The sequence below is a fragment of the Meriones unguiculatus genome, chromosome 17, assembly GCF_030254825.1.
Source record: "Meriones unguiculatus strain TT.TT164.6M chromosome 17, Bangor_MerUng_6.1, whole genome shotgun sequence".
Taxonomy (NCBI): Eukaryota; Metazoa; Chordata; class Mammalia; order Rodentia; family Muridae; genus Meriones; species Meriones unguiculatus.
Window position 1 is genome coordinate 33,714,188 of NC_083364.1, and position 19,250 is coordinate 33,733,437.

Here is a 19,250-nt window from a genome sequence, read left to right on the forward strand (position 1 = left end):
AGTACCCTCAAAGTCCAAGGGGGACCGTCGGATCATCCCTGGAACAGTAGTGACAAGAGGTTGTGAGCCACCCAGCATGGCGCTAGGACCCAAACTCCAGCCCTCTGTAAGATCCACGAGGGCTCCTAACTGCTGAGCCATCTCTCAAACCCCACGTGAGTTTCTTTTAAAAGTAAAAGACATACCCAACCTATGAGCAAGGGATCTCACTCATGGGTAAACTGCCGATGGAAAGTGAAAACATTTGGCCACCAAAATCTTATTCAGGAATGTTTATATCAGCTTTATTCACAATAGTTTAATTCTGGCAAGAACTCAAGGGTCAATCAACACAAGAATGGATGCTTTGTGGACTTGTCACACAACCAAATAATGTTTTTAAACAAGACTATAGACTATTAACACACTCCACATCAATACAAATCTCAGGTAAAATAAGAAAAAAATAAAAGTATTTTAACCAAAAGTTGCCACATATAAAAGGATTCATAAAATAGAATTTCATTTATGAAAATTTCAAGAGCAAGTTCAACTGCTCTATAGAAATAAAATTAAAAATCATGGTTGCCTAAAGTAGATGGGGGGGACAGTAGTCTTCAGAGATCATTAAACATAGTACATCTTTGTTGTATGGATTAATTGGTACAATATATACAGCCAATGGCAACTTCTAATCTGCACAGCTTGCTATGTGCATTTTTTTTTAACTGGGGGAAAAATGTAGGGACAGAGAAGGAGAATATCAGATGGTAGGAAAGGGAAAATGTTTAAATTATTCTTTATTTGCAAGCACACACACACACAGGCAATAAAAACAGGTTTGTGCGTTCATTGTGAAATGGGCCAGTGTGGCAGAGACTCATCCTGTTCTTCAGTTCCATGTCAATAGAGAACTTCAACTCTCATTATGAAAAGGTCTTTTCTCCGTCATTTGGTTCCCTTTTGGCCTTTTATTATCAAAATATCCACACATTCTTGAAAAGAGAGGGAACAGAGACACTAAATTCTGAACTTCACACGTAAAGAGTCCAGGACAAATAGTGCATTGTTGGTATTTTCATACTTTACTTCCTGCCACAGAAAGGGATGAAGAGAAAGGGATGAAGAGAAAGGGATGCTCTCAACTCTTTAGCCTTCCAAATCTGGCCATTTAATTTGTACCTAGGGTTTGACAGTAGAAAAAAAAAAGAAACACATGTTTTTTTAAAGACTTTAAAAAAATAATTCCTATTTTTATCATAAGCTATCCTTGTAGCCGAATTGATGTCCTCTTCTCCCCAAGATGATCAAGTGATGTTTTCAACAGTAGCACCTCATTCGTTACTAAAGGTACCAGTCACATTACAATGTAACCACATGGAAATGAATTTCCCTCTTTTCACATCTCTGTCCTTGGTTTCCATGGAAGAGGGCTAATTACCTTTTTAATAGCCCTAATTGATGGGCTTACAGATCATATCTTTCAGTCTCCACTTGTGTCGGGGAGGTGGGGGAGGGACACCCTCCTTTTCTCTTGACCCCTGGGCTCCAGCTCTTCCTCACTGGGAGGAGGGTGGTGGCCTGGTGAGAGGCCCCTGCCCTGGGCTCCTCTGTTCAGAGAACTACCTGCCGCCCATTGTGGGCTGGCCAGGAAGCCTGGCTTTGTCTTGGCCGATTGACACAGCTGCACACTGGGTAAATAGACTCAGAAGTTGAGCCTTTGTTTGAAGAATCCTTTCAGATTAATGCTGAGAGAATTAGTTTTAAAACTTAAGCCGGAGCCAGGATGAGTAGAATGGAGCCCGGGAGCCATTGAATTCACATCCACCAAATGAGACCGACTGTCTTACAAGGGTGCTTATCCCCTGTTCACTTTGGAGGGGACATGGAGGAGCGGGACTCTTGTGTGGGCCTCGGGATCTTTACCCAGCCATTGTGAGCCGACCTGACCTGAAACCATGCTGGCTCCAGCTCTAGACCCCAAAAGGAGAGTCCACCCCTTGGAGCCAGAGATATGGCGGTGGCAAAACACAGATCTGCCGTTATGAGTTCTCTTAGCTCCCTGTCACAGAAGGAGACAGGAAAATGATAGATAAGAATGGAGGGTCATGGACAGGGAGCAGGTGATTTCTGTGCATTCTAGACCAGTGAGGAAGACACTCATAGCCAACCTCTAACCTTCCCATACACACACACACACACACACACACAGAGAGAGAGAGAGAGAGAGAGAGAGAGAGAGAAAGCTCTCGTCCTATGATATGCCTTTACCTTCACAGTAACTGTTTTTAAGTCTTAAATTAGAAAAATGGCTCTTTATTATTACTTGTCTTAGTTCGCTTTCTATTGTCGTGATGAAACGCCATGATGCGAAGCAACTTGGAAAGGGTTTGTTTTTCTTTTTTTTTTTTTTTCACCTTACAGCTTATAGTCCATCACTGAGGAAAGCCAGGGTGTGAGCTCAAGAGGCAGGCAGGATCTGACACAGGGTGAATGGAGGAGTGTCGCTTATTGGTTGCTCCTCACGGCTTGCACATCCTGCTTTCTTATGCAGCCCAGGACCACCTGGCCAGGGGTGCCCCCTGCCCCACAGTAAGCGGGACCCTCCAACATCAGTCATCAATCAAGAAAACACATCACGGGCTGAATTGTCGAAGGCATTTTTCTCAGTTGAGGTTCCTCTTCACAGAGGGCCCTAGCTTGTGGCAAGCTGACAAAAACTCAGCAGGACACCGGGCCGAGTACTTACAGAAGAAAAGAAGAATGAAGTGGTGGAATTAGATTTTGACTTAAACAGAGTTCGTGTTTACACCTCTGCTTCTAACTCTGACAAACCGAGTCCCCAACAGGTCACCACTCCGAGCAGAGATGTCTTCCCATTTCAGCTATGATGTGTTGACACAGGGATGGAGTCTGGCTGTTGTTAGAGTGCCTGCTGAGCAAACCTGAGATCCCGTGTTCCATCCCCAGGAACCCATCCATTGAAACGCAATGACTTGTCTCAAGAGCTTGCCAGAGGATGGAAGAGTTTGTTGGGTCTCTGGTTTTCTGATTTTGTTTGCACTTAAAAACAAAACGGTCCAAAAATACACCAAGTGGAAAATGAACATGGTGAACTTGTTTGTCTGAGACAGGGTTTCTCTAGGTAGTCCAGGCTGGCCTTGAATTCACAGAGATCCTCCCACCTCAACCTTCAGAGTACCGGGATTAAAGCCACCATGCCCTGCAGCACACGGTGAATGTAAAGTGTGCATGCATGAAGCGAATCTCTTTCATGAAACCAGGTGATCAAATACAAAGGAATGGGTGCTGATGCGGCTCTCAGGTCTAACCTGTTAACCCTTTCTTTCTCCTCTCCATCTCCTGTAGCATGAAATTAATAAAGCAACAATTTTCTTTAACCCAGCGACTTCCCAAATAATTGAGACAGAGAGACTATGATTTATTTGATTTAAATGCATAATAACTATTCGAATACTCTAAAATACTATAGCTCCTTCCCACCCAAAATCCCCATAATACTTGCATTTATGGCCTTCTATGCTCCAGCTGCCCTTTCAAGGTGACCTTTTCTCTCTCCTCCTCCTGGCTAAATCTCCTCTCCTCCCCTCGCTGGAATCAGAAACCCCACCCTATTTTCTCTATTGCCCAGTTACTTGCTGGCCAGCTTTATTGACAAGACAGAGAATAAATGGTGTGCCGCTGTGCACAAACTTGAGACAGGAGATATCTTAGAATAAGCATTACAGTGTCGTGTCTGGATTGAAACCAGAGAGTGGGATAGAGAAATGAGCGTGTGAATAATACAAGGATGAATTTTATACAGCATGCAATAACGTTATGCCAACAATCTCCAGTGTTTAAGTGACTGTGACCCCATCCATGGAAGGTGGGGGATATCCACACAAACAAACAAATGAATAAACAAACAAAATCTCTCTTTTTTTAAAATCTCATAAGATAAAAACGAATTGCTGATAAAGGAGAAGAGATGGACTCAAAGGGTATAGAGAGCAGAGGGGAGCACACACACCTATATTCCAAGAGGGTAGGCATGTCATATACTTCTGTAGTGACTTTTCTCGTTGCTACGACAAATGTCTAACAAAGGCATCATAAGGAAGGGGAGGTGTGTTTTGGCTCACAGTTCCAGGGCACAGTCCGTGGCTGGGATGTCACAGCAGCAGGAGCATGAGGTGGCATTTTCCGTTGCCTCTGTAGTCTGGAAGCAGAGAGACACGAATCATCATCCTAGGTTCTCTTTTTCTTTTCACCCAATCTGACCCCTCCCCACCCCAGGGCATGGGACAGTGTTACTCACATTAGGATGGTTCTTCCTATCCTCATCCACTATGGTGGTCAGTGTTGTCAGTTTTATCACCTGGGAGACTGGCTCAGGTCAGACTTGGAAGGGATGGTCTCGATTGTATTAACGGAAGTGCAGCAACACACCCGCTGTGGCTCTGACCGGTCCCTGGTTGGGATCCTGGGCTGTCTAAATGGAGAGAGGGAATTAAACGGCAGCATGCATCCATTGCTTTCTGCTTTTGAGTGTGCTCCTGCTGCCTGGACGTCTCTACGACAATTCCTGAACTATGTGCCAAAACAAACCCTCTGTCCCTTAGGTTGCTCTCCCGGGGTTATTTTAAAACAGCAATAGGAAAAGCAACAAAGACATTAATGCGATCTAGAAATCACACAGTCATGCCTCAAGACCTCGCTCCTGCATTACCCCAGATCCTCTCAACTGACAGTCCATACTAAACATTGCCTTCCTAAAGGAGAACAGTAGAGGTGGGGTTTCCTTCTGCAGGGTTCCAGCTAAGGGATTTGAAGAAAATGCTTGCGCCTCTATTTCTTAGCGGAGACTGGCTAATCCGGTGCTGTCCTCCACGCTCTCTCACCCAGCACTTCTTCCTGACACTGGGCCCCTGCCACAGGCACGCTGAGTGCTCATGGGCCCTGGTAGTAAACTGAGGACTGCACACTCTGTCCAAGTTGCTGCCTATTGCTGTAACAAAACACCATGATAAAAAAGCAACCTGTGGAGGAAAAGGTTTATTTCTTCTTACAGTTTACATCATAAAGGGAAGTCAGGACAGACACTCAAGGCAGGAACCTGGAGGCAGGAGCAAAGCATTAGCCTTGGGGAGGAATGCTGCTTAATGGTTTGCTCCTCTTGGCTTGCTCAGCCTGCTTTCTTATACAACCCAGAACTACCTACCCAGCGGTTGCACTGCCCACAGTTGGTGGGGCTCTTTCTTGTGGACCATTCATTAATCAGAAAATGTCCCACAGACTTGCTTCCAAGCAATCTAATACGGCATTTTCTCAACTTGAAGTCCCCTCTTCCCAGATAATTCTAGCTTGTGGCAAATGGGGAAAGAGAGAGTGAGAGAGAGAGAGAGAAAAAAAAGAAAGAAAAGCACAGACTTTATGAGTTATTAGCCAAACATCCAGAATTCTGATTCTCCCGAAGTTCCCAGAGAGGAAGTGATAAGGGCAAAAAGCATGAGTTTCGAACCCACTGCAACAGTTAGTATCATTGGCACCGGGCAACGGTGACACACGCCTCTAATCCCAGCACTCAGGGAGGCAGAGGCAGGTGGATCTCCATGAGTCCAAGGTCAGCCTGGTCTACAGAGTGAGTTCCAGGAGAGCCAGGGCTATACAGAGGAACCCTGTCTCAAAAAAACAGAAGAAAAAAAAAAAAAAGAAAAAGAAAAAGAATGTCATTGGCCGTAGGAGGAATATGGAATATGTTTTTGGACAGTGTGCCTGTGAACTCTGGGAAACTGACGCTAGAAAATAAGCCTGGAGCTTGACAGACAGGAAGAGAGGATGTCGTTAGTTAGACGAGGACAGCTTGCCCCTCTGATCGGCACACTGAAGAGCTAAGGGCTGGGGGTCAGAGAGGCTGCACTCGCTGTTTTTTGTAGAGACCTGTGTGAACCACCAAACTTCTGCAAGTGTCTGTTGCCTCCTATGTAAAATGGGATGAATCCTGTCGACGGTGTCAGTCTGGCGCAGCCTAGGGCTGCCTCACTTCCTGCAGTAAGGAGTCCCTCCTCTGTGCCTTGAAGTCAGGCTTTTCCCAGCAGCCCCTGCCTCCGAGTAGACACGAAAAAAAACAACCACCTGAGAAAAGCTGAACTGCCCAATATGCTCATCTCTGACCTCACAGAAATCGCCGGGGGCTGTACTTGAAATGTGCCTAGAGGAGACAGCAGCGCTGTATAGCGTCAGTTGTGAATACGGAGACGTCACGATGAAATGCGTCTTGATGAATTACAGAGGATGAAAAATGTTAAGCAGGTACCAAGAGTTGCAAAGGGACAGTTGATGGCAGCACACGGCATCTGCCTTATTTCTGTCATCAGCCTCGGAGCACCAGGCTCAAGCCAAGAGGCTTCAGGCTGATTCTGACATTTCCTGGCTCTGGGCCTCCATCTGTCCGTCCGCAAAATGAAGGGGCAAGTGGACTGCTAAAGACTCCTCTTTTCCCCGTAGGCTGAGGTGTCCCAGAAATCAGTTTAGTCTTCTTTTGTCTGTTCCCTCAGGACCCAGGAACCTGACTTCAGAAACGTTGGTTATGAATTGAGTGCCAGGGGAGTGCCTCGTCAGATGCTTCAATCTGCCTAGAGGCCGGCAAAGGTGGCATTGGTAGGATGCCAGGGTAATGACTGAATCAGGTCAGCTTTGCGCTTCTTCTGCCCACGGAAAGGCTTTGCAAAGGGCCTGACCATGTGGAAAAGGTCTCGGGGTGTGTGTGTGTGTGCGTGTGTGTGTGTGTGTGTGAGAGAGAGAGAGAGAGACTCTCAAGCAACACGACCATTCACAGGCACAACGCAGGGCACCGTTCGTGTCAGGATGTAGAGTACGTTCCCAACTGCCACAGATAGTTTCCAGAGCATGCACTGGCTTAAATTCCACAGACATTTCTTTCATGTGTATGCACAGGATGGGTGGGACAGCTGTCCCCCAACCCTTATGTGACAATTTTCAGCTCCCTGGGCCTCTGCCACTTTTAACATCTGTCTTCAAACTATCTGAGGGTGGCAGCATCTCCTTCTCACCCACTTCTCTTTCCCCCTAACCTCCATCTGTCCCACAGTGACATCTAACTTGAAGAGGGCCTAGACAGTCTAGTTGTGTGTCCAGAAAGCCAAGGCCGCAGTGTAAGTTCTGGGGAACTGTTGGCTACTCCCCCCCCCCTACAGTGTAAGTCAAACACTGTTTCTGGATATGCCAGAAAAAGAAGCCACCAGTGGCCTATGGCGTGGCACACAGGGGAGGAAGAAAGCTGAACCTGTCCCTCTGTGGTTTGTAGGAAGCAGATATGAAGGTTAGAACTGACTGACTGGCCACAGACAAGCCTCGGGCCTCCCAGGCTGAAGTGTGGAAAGCCCCCGGCTTTCCCCTGGCATTGCCCACAAGTCTAGGTGCCTTCTGCAGCCCCGTTTTCAGCCCTTCTCTCTTGGCAGTGTGTCAGGTCAGTGCCCAGCCTGTAGGCCACTTTAGGCTGGCGCTGCTGGTTGGGAGTTTGAGCCTGGCCCAGCCCAACGGCTTTGAAGGGATTTCATCACCCTGCCTGTGACTTGGCCAAGCGCCTGGGAGAGTGCAGAGCATCGTGTCCCCAGGCTATCTGCTTTCACCCACAGAGGCCCTCCTCTCTCAATAGGAAAAAAAAAAAATCTGGATGAGGAGCAAGCTTGGGTTCCTGGAACCCTGCACCTAAGTTCTACCCCTGGACCTTCACACTACTTTCCCAAGAGACAGAAACAAGATAAAGGGCCAGAAAATTAACACGGGGACAACTTGTTAATGATTTTATTGCAGGTTAAATAAAAATCTCGAAATTAAAACTACAGGAGACCTTTTTTAACCTCACCGGCTGTAAATACGCATTAACTCAATTACTATCAGCAATTAAGGCCAGTTTGGGAACAGTGGGCTGAGACAAAAAAACAAAACAAAACAAAAAAAAAGACATTATCATCCTGGGAAATGAATCCAGAATAAAGGGAATTTATTCCACCTTGCCTAACGAGCAGCTGTATAGGGATGGAAATGAAGGCCTTTGCCTCGGAATTGCTTTTGACCGTTGGGGGGTGGGGGGTGGAAAAAAGGTTCGGCTCCACGTAAAGCTCTCGGAAGGACATTAGGGACATTGTTACAATGCAAATGAGGAAGGTCGTTGTGTTTGGGTGGTTTATGGGTTTAGTAAAAGGAGTAACATTTCAATTAGTGGGGAAGGAATGAGAACCTGCCTCAAAGAGGCTTAATTGGCAACTTGGCATTCCCAGGGGACTTTGAAGTAGCATCAGAAAGGGGCAGTTTTCAGAAATGGGTGAAGAATAGAATAGAGCAACTTAGGTCCCAGGCTGGGGATGTTGGAGGCAGACGGGGATGCTGTGAAGGTACCGTGCGCAGCGCCAAGCAGACGCCGGCCACATGCAAGTGCCCACCCTAGCTCTCCAGGCTCCTGGATGGCGTTCCCCATGCCACCTCCACCCAGTTACCCTGACGTCTCCAGGAAACCATCTGGCCTCAAGAACTGCAACCCTAACCTCATCAGTATGGAATTCCTTTTTTTTTTTTCTTCTTCTTCTTCTTCTTCTTCTTCTCAAGAATCCCTGTGAATTCAACTTCTGACTGCACAGGCTTATGGGGGAGGTTGCACTACAGCAAACGAAGTAGAGTGTGTGCCTGCATTTGCTCCTGCGCACGGGGGACACAAGGATTCACAAGCAGGTTCAAGGTCTGCAGGATCTGGAGACTGAAAATTTAGTATGACTTCCGCTCAGGGCTGAGCTTTAAAATAGACGATATTAAGGTGGCTTTTCAACTTGAGATGTTTCAAAAGTACCTGACCCATAAGATTCCTTGGTGTTTCTCTCTCTTGCTGTGGCATCCACCCCCATGAGCTTGTCAAGCATTTGCCTGTAAGATACTCAAATAGTCACCTATCTTGACTGCGGCTCTCCTTCTCTCTCTCTCTCTCTCTCTCTCTCTCTCTCTCTCTCTGTTTTTGGCTCTGTGGTTGTTTGTTTGTTGCTGCTGTTTATTTTTCAAACAGTTCTGGCCATCCTGGAACTCACTCTGTAGATAAGGTTGTCCTCAAACTCAAAAGATCTACCTGCCTCTACCTTCTGAGTGCTGGGACTAAAGGTGTGTAGCACCACTGCCTGGCTCAGTGCTATAAATCAGAGAGATAGTCCATATTCCTCCTGTGGGTGGGATTAATGTTAGGATTTTGGAACACAACCTGCTCCTGGGTTACCCAGCAACTTATGATGTCATCATGTGTCCCTGGCCAGGTGGCCACACCTGAAAGGTGTGGTTACCTTGCCCCTTAAAGGGCCAACCCCGACACATGGTCTCTCTCTTACTCTCTTACTCCTCTCTTACACTCTCTCTGTCTCTGTCTCTCTCTCTCTCTCGGGGCACCCCATCCCCCTTTCCCTTTCTCTCTCCCCACCATTTCCTGTTTCCCACTCCCTCCATACCCTCCTAATAAACTTCCTGCATAGAATATCGGTTGACCAGCCTCATGCTTTTTTAATAACATCGGCGCGTTGGCTAGGATAGGGTTCTCCTAGCAAAGCTAGGACCCCTTTCAGACTCTGGACAGGATGGTTACAAACGATTTTCTCTGCTTTATCCCCAAAAACCAAGCCCCAGCGTAAAGCATCAGCTTGCTCCGGTGTGTGGACCCTCTGGGGCCAAGGTCACACAGCTGCACCGCTCGCTCCTCCCTGGTTTCCCGGGCTGCTTCCGCTCTCCCCAGGCTTGGGTCCCTGTCCTGCCGCTGGTGCCCGCACTCCAATCCAGCAGGCGCCCTACCCGGGTTCCCTGTGTGGAGGCGAGCCAAAAGGGACTGTGTGTGTTTGCTATTCCTGCGCAGAGCCTGGGAGATTCACACCACGCTAAAAATCAACCTTAAAGCCTTGGCGCACTGTTTTGAGTAGGACAGTAACCAGCAGAGTGGGGGGAAACTTTTAAATCTCCCGCGGGATTTTAAAATCTCACGAGATCTCTGGCGCCATGTTGGTCCTGGGAGGAAGTGGGCATAACTATAGCTTAACCATAGACTTAACATGGCACAGCGCCATCTTTGGTTCCGGCAAAGAGGCCCCGCTCCAGCACTCCATGCCTAGCCACTGAGGCAGCCTTGTGCTTTGCCCCCATCAAGCTGCTTTTCTTTTCTCTGTGTGCTTTCTTCTAAGAGGCTTTTCCCAAGCTTTAAAAAAAAAAAAAAAGCAATCTTTTCTCCCTGATTTCTGTACTCTTTACTCTTATATTTTAAATCTCTTATCTAATTCTTTATATAATCTTCTCATTGGGTTTACATTTATAAGTCTTAATCATAATTCACTGTTTATCTTCTTTTAGACCAGGCCACAACAACGAGCCTCATTTCAAGTTGGGATGGATTTTTATAAAAATTCAAAGTTACATTTTACTGTCTTATGATTCAAACCTGCTTCAAATAAATTTTATGTAATAATAAAATTTCAAAGTTATAAATATCTATTCAAATTAAGTTGGTTTAAAAAATATAAGACTGTTACTGTTGCTCAAATATAATTTTAGAATTGCCTTATAATGTTCTGCTCAGGGGTTCATTATTACATACAAATTGTTAACCAATTTTCTAAATTAGGATCTATTAATTTTAGAGGTATTTATTTATATTAAAACTGGGTCAATTTGCTGCATCTCTACTATGAAAAGGTTAAAATATGCTTGGTTAATTTTAAATTTGGTTTATACTGTTCTGCTAAATTGTTGGTTTTGAACTTATAGCTCAAGGGTTCGTTATTATGTACAAGTTGTTTACCGATATTCTAAATTAAGATCTATTAATTTTAAAAATTATATTTATATTAAAACTGGGTCAATTTATTGTATCTCTGCTATCAAAAGGTTAAAATAAGCTTGGTCTTGTTCTCTTAAAATGATGTTATTAATCTGTAGTATAGCCTTAGACTATTATAAGCTATAAACTTTTATATACTAAATCATACAAAAACTCTTGTGCTCTTACTTAAATAAATTATATTCATGACTTTTAAGATTCTAACTTAGCAAGGACAAAACCTAAAGTCCTAATATTTAATGGTTAACAAATGCAAGTTAATAGTCATCTCATAGATACATCTTTATAGTTCTACAGATGCAAACATGGTCTCACTGCAATTTTAATAAACAGCTGAGGATGGTCCTTGAGTCCATATAGGAGTATAGGAGTTGGTAAAAATAGTGAGCCATCCTGACGGGCTCTAGACCTTAGCTGTGTTCTGCTGGCATTCCCGCAAAAAGGCAAGAGGTTTGCATAGCCAAAAGTTCATTCTGCCAGGTGACGTTTTCAAATGCAGCCAAGTGGATGCTGGTCCCACTGCTGACATGCCAAAGCTGCCTGCTGGCAAACTGGCCTCTGGAAGTCAAAATGCTCCCAAGCAGGCTTGTCCTCTGTGCCCAGCCATGGAGGTTCAACCATCACAGAGCCACAGACACTTCCCAGCCTTCTAGCTCATTGGCCTGGGGGAGGACGAATGTCTTCTTTACTCAGTAACCTCCACAGCTCTTGCCCAGCATTGAGCAGAATGAGGTCCCATGGACATATTGCCTACTTCTGTGTGGGGAGACTTTAGGTGCCTTTCTAGTCCTCTTCATATGCAGGAGACCAGGCCGTAAGCCTAAGTCCTAGAGCTGCTATTTTCAGGCCTAGACATATTCCAGACTCAAGAAACAGACCTAAATTAAACCTTTTACCATCCTTTTAGCTAAAGGACAATAAATATTCATAGCAGTTTCAACTATGTCTCATGGTAAATAACTAAATACAAAGGTCCCTCTCAAAAAAAAATATTTGAGAGATGTTTTAAGGTTAATAAATACAAGTTATACATATTTGAGAGTCTTAAAAAGTGTCTTAAGGTTGGTAATACAAGTTACACATGTTTAAGAGTCTAAAACTGTGTCTTAAGGTTGGTAATTGCAACTTATAAATGTTTGAGGGTCTAAAAAATGTTTTAAGGTTGGTAAATGCAAATTATAAAGGTTACAAGGTCTAAGGTGATTTAAGATACCTTAAATAGGTAAAAAGGCTTAATACTTCCTCCTGTTGTTATGCTACTGTTGTATTGACTGTCCAGAGTAGGTAAAAAGGCTTAATATTTCCTCCTGTTGCTATGCTACTGTTGTATTGACTGTCCAGAGTTTTGACCTTTATCAATAGGGCTCTAATTTATTAATCTAACTCTGATACAAAAACATTCCACTATACCATGTACTATTATGGTTCTAAGCTCAAGATTGTAAGCCTCCATAATATGTATGCTTATACTAAAAGTTAAGATCAAGTGAGTTTCCCTTTTACTTCATAAATGGCTTTGGCCTTTTCAGAGTTCACATTAAAAAATACTTATGCTATTAACACAAATATATATGTCTACTGCCTTTTTCTACAATGCAGAGTACAATTGTAATACTAACATGTCTAAAGTTTTATCTCCTTCCTAAAACTTAAAAGTAATTCTTATAAGCTGCAGAAAGTCCACCTAAATCCACCTCTCAGGTCAACTGGACTCCAGATAAGTACTGCACTTATTGCCTATCTCAAAAGGTGGGACTCCTCCCCTTTCCCTGGTTTGGGGACTTCCTTTCCTGGTACCAGACTGCTATTTACTGCATACAACACTGGCTGGATTGGTGAGTTCTCCTTATTGACCAGCCACTAGATTGGTGAGTTCACTCCGTTTTTCCAGCATAAAATGCCTCTCTTGGTAGGGGGAGCTTGACGCAGAGCTCCGGCAACTTCATACTATCTTTTGAGATGGAGGGACTCCTCCCAGCTGTAGCCTTAACTGTCTAGGGTTGACCCTCTATGCTGACCTCCATTTTAGGGCCCCACTCTCCCTTGGGTGGTATGTCCCCCTCGCTCACTTGCTTGCTCGCTCGCTTGCTCATTGGAAGGTCCACACTTGCACACGGTTCCTTCTCCCCCTTACTAGCTCACTCATGGGAAGGCCTAGCATTAGGCAAACCATCGTGCTCTGGCTGTGCCCTACTGGGCACCTGTGCCCCAGTCCCTGGCCAAAAGCTGATGAGCTATTGGACCAGGTAGCACCCCTCTGCTCGGAGTCACACCTTGCCATTGGGACGCCTCTGGAAGGTTGCTGACTTCCCTGCCCCCAATGGGAGATGCCCAGATGCCTGTCCCTCCAGATAGGATGTCCTCTGCAGAACTTTAAGTTTCTACACCTAGTGCCAGCTGGCACCAGGGCCTCTAAGTTTACACACTTCTGTAACCAAACCTCACCTCAGTGACAGATCCAAAACAAAGCCTTCTTTAAATATTGCCAGTGATTGGGTAAATAAAGGTCCCCCCAGGTAGACAGAGGTTCCCATGTTCAAGTCTCATTGATCCAAACCTTCTACTTCTGTTTGCTCTCCCAAAAGTTTCAATGTACACCTAAAGGATTTTCTCCATAACCTACTCAACTTTATCTTTTGCCTACATATGTGTTTCAGTGTCCTGCCAGACACAGATGTTTCCCATAGCCACAAGAGCCCCAAAGCAACTACAGGTGTTCAACTCTGTCCTCACGGACTTCCAACAAGCTGGACTTGCACCTTCCTTCTCAGACCCTGGAAAGCATCAGAACAGCCTATTCTTCCTGGACTTGGCCAACATTTCAGCCTTTTGACCTCCCTACAGCTCCCCCAGTGTCAGCAGGAAGTAGCCAGAAGAGAATCTACACCTGTTATTCACTTGTTGTTAACAAAAGGCTGAAATGGTGTGCTTCAGGACCGGGACAGGTAGCTCCAGGTTCTCCCAGCATTCCCCAGTCTCTACCTGCTGCCTTGCATAGCTGGCAACTCTTTCGATTGACAACCCTCTACCCTAAATTTTCCAGGGCAGAGGCTTCCCTTACTCTTGACCTTGCAATCTGACCATTTTGTTGCTATAATTCTTCTCTCTCTCAACCCCTTGCATGACAATCAAGAGCTGCTTCCAACGAGCCTAAATTTATATACTTTAACTTACCTTATAAAAAGCAGCCCAAGCTTCCCATTTTTAATTATAAAAAAAAAAAGAGGAATGTTAGTATTTTGGAACACAACCTGCTCCTGGGTTACCCAGCAATGTATGATGTCATCATGTGTCACCGGCCAGGTGGCCACACCTTGCCCCTTAAAGGGCCAACCATGACACATGGTCTCTCTCTCTCTCTTACTCTTTCTCATGCTCTTACTTTCTCTCTCTCTCCCTCTCTCTCAGGGTATCCCATCCACCTTTCCTTTTCTCTCTCCCCACCATGTCCTATTCTCCCACTCCCTCCATACCCTCCTAATAAACTTCCTGCATAGAATATTGGTTGACCAGCCTCATGCTTTTTTAATAACAATTAAAGGTGTGCACCACCACATCAAGTGAGGCTTTATTTCTTGCTTGAGCCCTTTCATAGAGGATTTTTTTTTGTTGTTATTGTTGTTTTGTTTTTTTGAGAGAGGGTTTCTCTGTGTAGCCTTGGCTGTCCTAGACTCTATTTGTAGACCAAGCTGGCCTCAAACTCACAGAGATCCCCCTGTCTCTGCCTCCATGAGTGCTGGGATTACAGGCATGCACCCCTACACCCAACTGTAGAACTACTTTTTAAAGGTAACAGAATTATTCAAAATGAAGTTTGAAGAACATCTAAGTGGAATAAAAGCAACCTGACCAAGTCTTAGAGAACTTCCCAGTCCCAGGCCCCTCAGCAGGGTACTGTCTCCCAGAGCCTGGGACACAGAAAATGGACCCATGACTCTTGGATTTTAACTTTAAGAAGGACCAGCTAATCCCCTGCCCAGGCCAGTAGCTATGAACATGGAATGGATTTTGCTTGGGAATTTACCACAAAACTGTAAAAGTTATTGACTCCAAACATGGAGGACACTGGGCCATGCTTCCTCTCTCTGCCTCTCCCCTCCCATGGGTGGATGGCTTCTTCTGGAATGCTGGCTCATATCTCTGGAGCCTGTGGTTTAGGGATTGTTGTTAGCCAACTACAATGGGGCTTGAAGAATTTGCTTTGGGTCTAAAATGGGTAGGGAGTTGCCCTCTGAGTAATGCTAATCCAATGTACAGCTCAGCTGGTGGCTTGCTAGCTTCCAAATGGCCCCTCTTCCCACCTCCTTCACCCTGGTTATGAAGAGCAATCACACACCTACCAAACCTCTTCCCCATCCTTGGAGTTATGACTGATATAGATAAATACATAGATAAATAAATAAATTTGAAAATGACAGCTGAATACATCCTTAAAGCAAGGTCTCCCAGCTACCTCAATGGCACCCACAATCCATCATGTCACTATGAGGAGCACAAAGGTAGAGAACAGCAAGAAAGGAGATACCAGTAGCTGGCATATTAGCCACAGAGGGCCCTTCTGCCCCTGGAAGATATTATTACCATAGGCTTTTGGCAGGACACAGAATCCATTTTCAGTTTACAGAGAGCCTTAAAATTATTCCCACTGAAATGTGAACTGGAAACTGAGACCCAAGAAGGTAAAGAGCTCTGTCCAGGTACTCTCAGAAAGAGCAAAGGATTGACCTAAGACCTGAATCCAGAGGTGGCACTAAGGCCAATGCCTACTTCCAACAGAGTCAAGCCTTAGCTTCCACTTCCCTGTGGGTTTTCCCTGCTCTTAGCATAGGAATTGACTTATAAACCCTACAAAGAGAGATGGAAAGAGGTAATCTGAAAGCCCAGAGGAAGCCTACTTCCTACTTCCCCGGGATGGATTACCTCAGATTATCACATACTCTTACCTGTTATTTTATTCATTTTTTAAATTAATTTAATTTTTATCTCAGTCATAGCCCCTCCTTCCTCTTCTCTTAGACCCACCCTCCCTTCCACATCCTGCCTCCCCTATTCCTCAGAATAAGGGAGCCTCCCTACCCAGACACCCGAGCTCATCAATTCACATGAGGACTGAGTTCATCTTCCTCCTCTGTGGCCTAGTAAGGAAGTCCCATCAGAAGGAAGTGATCAAAAAGCAGGCAACAAAGTCCATGTCAGAGATATCCCCCACTCCCCTAATTAGTGGGCCCACATGAAGCCTACAATGTCCATTGGCTACTTGTAAATAGAAGGCATTGTCCATGGTTGGTGCTTCAGACTCCACAGGCCCCTCTAGGTCCTGGTTTATTGGATCTGCTGGTCTTCATGTGGAGCTTTGGTCACCTCTAGTCCATTTATCCTCCCCCTCCCCCTCTTTTCCAGTAAATTCCCTATGCTCACCCAGTGTTTGGCTGTGAGTCTCAGCATCTGTTTCGAGCCATTGCTGGGCGGAGCCTCTAAGAGGACAACTATGTTAGGCTTCTGTCTGCAAGCATATCAGAGTATCATTAATACTCATTAATACTCTGATAGGGGCTGGCTTTCTTCCACGGGTTGGACCCAGCATTGGTTGGACATTCCCTCAATCTTTGCTCTACCTGTTCTACCTTTGTCTCTACAGGTATTGTAGGTAGGGTAAGTTTTGGATTGAGGTTTTTCTGGGTGGGTTAGTGATCTCCTCCATCCACTAGGAGTCTTGTCTAGATAAAGGGTGTCCTCTTCAGTCTCCATGGCTCCGGCTACTAGGAGTCTTAGCTAGAGTCCCCCTCATATCCTCTCAGAGGCCTAGTCTGATTTAGGTTTGCAGACTGAACACAAGTTTGAGGCCAGGCTGGTATACATGGTCGGTTCCAGGACAGCCATTTATTGAGTTCCTGTCTCAACAAACAAAAAGTACATACCAGACCACTTTGCCTCTCTGCCTGAAACTCTCCTGGACCTCCCACTGCCCACCAGAGGAAGCCCACCGGCATAGACAGACAACTCCTGCTGAAAGGATCAGAGACTGAGCTGCCTAAAAGAGGCTCAGACCAACTGAGCCAGCCTGGTGAGCTGCCCGAGGGCTGTGCAATGTGCTCCAGGTTCCCAGCTTTCTCTTATCTCTGTGCTCATTTCCTGCTTCAGGATTTACAAATCACCAGCAGAAGGCCCTTCATGGTTTCCTGCACACACCACATGACTTCTCTTTTCCCTTCTTCTGTTCACTGGGACCTTCTAGCAGGCACCCAAGCTGCGTCTCTAGAAAGCTTTCTCTAGAGTCAAGCACATCTCACCTACCTGACCATTCTCCAACAAGTCCTGTGTCTTTCTGTGCCTGCCACTCAGAGTTATCAGAGTAGATGTCCACATCGGCTGCTATGCTTTTAAGCAAAAACAAAGTTTCCCATACACAGAAATATGCTTTACTCTTACTATCACAATTTGCCAAATATTTTCAGGCTTTGACCAGCATCCAGAACACAAAGAAGCCACTGATATTGAGAAGAAAGATCAAGTTTAGTTCATCTTTGCAACATAAACACCAAGTTAGTAGATGGCACAAAGTTTATATAACAAGTGGCAGTCGAACAACTCAATAAATGGTGGTTTCTCTCACGGACCTACTGAGATTTTCTACCAATTCGTACTTTTCTTAAGTTGCCTAGCAAGGCAATTCGGGATAGCTTGTCTAGGATTTGAGAATCTGAATTCTGAATGATGGGGTTTGTGAGAAAAAGTTGGTGTCTGAGTGTGGTACCTTGGGTAGACACTGACTTCTTTTTTTTTTTTTTTGGTGGTTTTGGTTTTGCTTACTTGTTTTTTAACTTTTTATTGATTCCTTGTGAATTTCACATCATGCACCCCAATTCCACTCATCTCCCCATCCCCTCATATTCGCCCTTCACCCCTGCAGCCTCCTCCCCGCAAAAACAAATAAACAACAACAACAACAAAAGCTTATTGTGGAAGCCGTTGTGTGCCACAGCATGTCCCACAGTATACTCCTTGTTGACACCTCTCTGCTTGCAAATGTTCACGTCAATGAGTCTCTGGTCTGGTTCAAGGCCTCTTTCTTCTGCTACACTATCAATACTGGAATCTCACTGCGACTCCTCTCAGATATTCTGTTGTTGTCCTGTGTCATGGAGATCCTGTAGCTTTGAATCTGTAGGACCAGCCCCTGAATGAGCTCCAGCAGTTCATCTATGGGATAAAGGCTCTCTTCTAAAGATGGTGTATGACAGACTTTTCCTGGGGAGACCTCCCTCCCTCTCTCTCTCTCTCTCTCTCTCTCTCTCTCTCTCTCTCTTTGTCTCTCTCTCTCTCACACATATACCAGGTAGGAAGCCCATGACACACCACCAAAGTTCAGATACCACCAAAGTCTAACTTAGTGAACCAAGAGTTTTATTGGGGTTGCATATAAGAATATGGGTGAGGGGTTCTTACAGGAGCAGGAATGATTCAATGACAGCTGCTTCACCAAAGCCCACCACAGCCTGGGTGACAGCTCACAAAAGATAGAAATCTAGAGCACACAGCACAGCCTGAAGGCAGTTCAACAGATTGGAGAGTATCCTTTCCAGGTGATTTAGTGGGTCTAAACCTCTTCCAGAAGCTCAGCTGGTTTCTGCTTCTTTTTTTTTTTTTTTTTTACCACTTATCTGGTTTAAGATTCTTCTTTCTAATTTGGCTTGTCTGAAGGTGACTTTTGGTTGACTTGACTGTTTATGCATTTTTGGAGAGAAAGAGAGACCTAGTAAATTTAGTCAGTTTCAGGGACTTCCTTCGGCTATTTTGAGTTGTTTACTTCTGTCTTAATAAACTTTGCTGCAGGATGGAGTATTTCAGCCTTGAGGTATTCATACATGACCTGGGTGTACACATTGGTAAGATCCCAAGCCCAGAAGAAAATTAAAGTCATAGACTTCCTCATATGCTCAAAATTATCACTATGGCTGCCATTGCAAGTCATGGTATCGAAATTATTTTGGGACAAATAAGGAAGTCACTGGAGAGCAAGTGGTGTTTGTCTCTTCTGTGCTCAGCTCCTGTGGCCAGATACCAGCATGGCGTTAAGTGAACAGCGAGCACCACACTCAGGCACAGAGGGCCTGTTATTATAGTGTGTGTAGCATGGAAGAGGTGTTCCCTCAACCTTAGCGTCCCCATCTCTACACTTCTCTGAAAGACCACAGGAAATAAAGCTATCATTTAGTTGTTACCTACTGTGTGTTCTGTGATTTGTAAACATTTGACCACATTTCTTCTGCGGAGCTGCTCACCCAAGTGGATGATATCTCATTTCACAGAGAAAACTGAGTAACTGGCACTGGGGTTTGAAACCTTTGATGATGATGCCAGCCTTCGGAAAAGGCACTCTGGCCCTGTT

The 19,250-nt window shown here is 45.1% G+C and overlaps 1 long non-coding RNA gene across 1 annotated transcript in view; it reads right to left on the reverse strand.

The window, feature by feature from the left end:
* Positions 1 to 308: 308 nt before the first annotated feature.
* Positions 309 to 19,250, reverse strand: part of LOC132648528 (uncharacterized) — a 68,842-nt gene continuing 49,900 nt past the window's right edge. Inside the window, exons 5-6 of the long non-coding RNA XR_009586940.1 lie at positions 4,301 to 4,474; positions 309 to 4,201 (exon numbers count right to left, since the gene is read on the reverse strand). This is a non-coding gene — a long non-coding RNA (uncharacterized LOC132648528). The remainder of the gene's footprint in view (positions 4,202 to 4,300; positions 4,475 to 19,250) is intronic.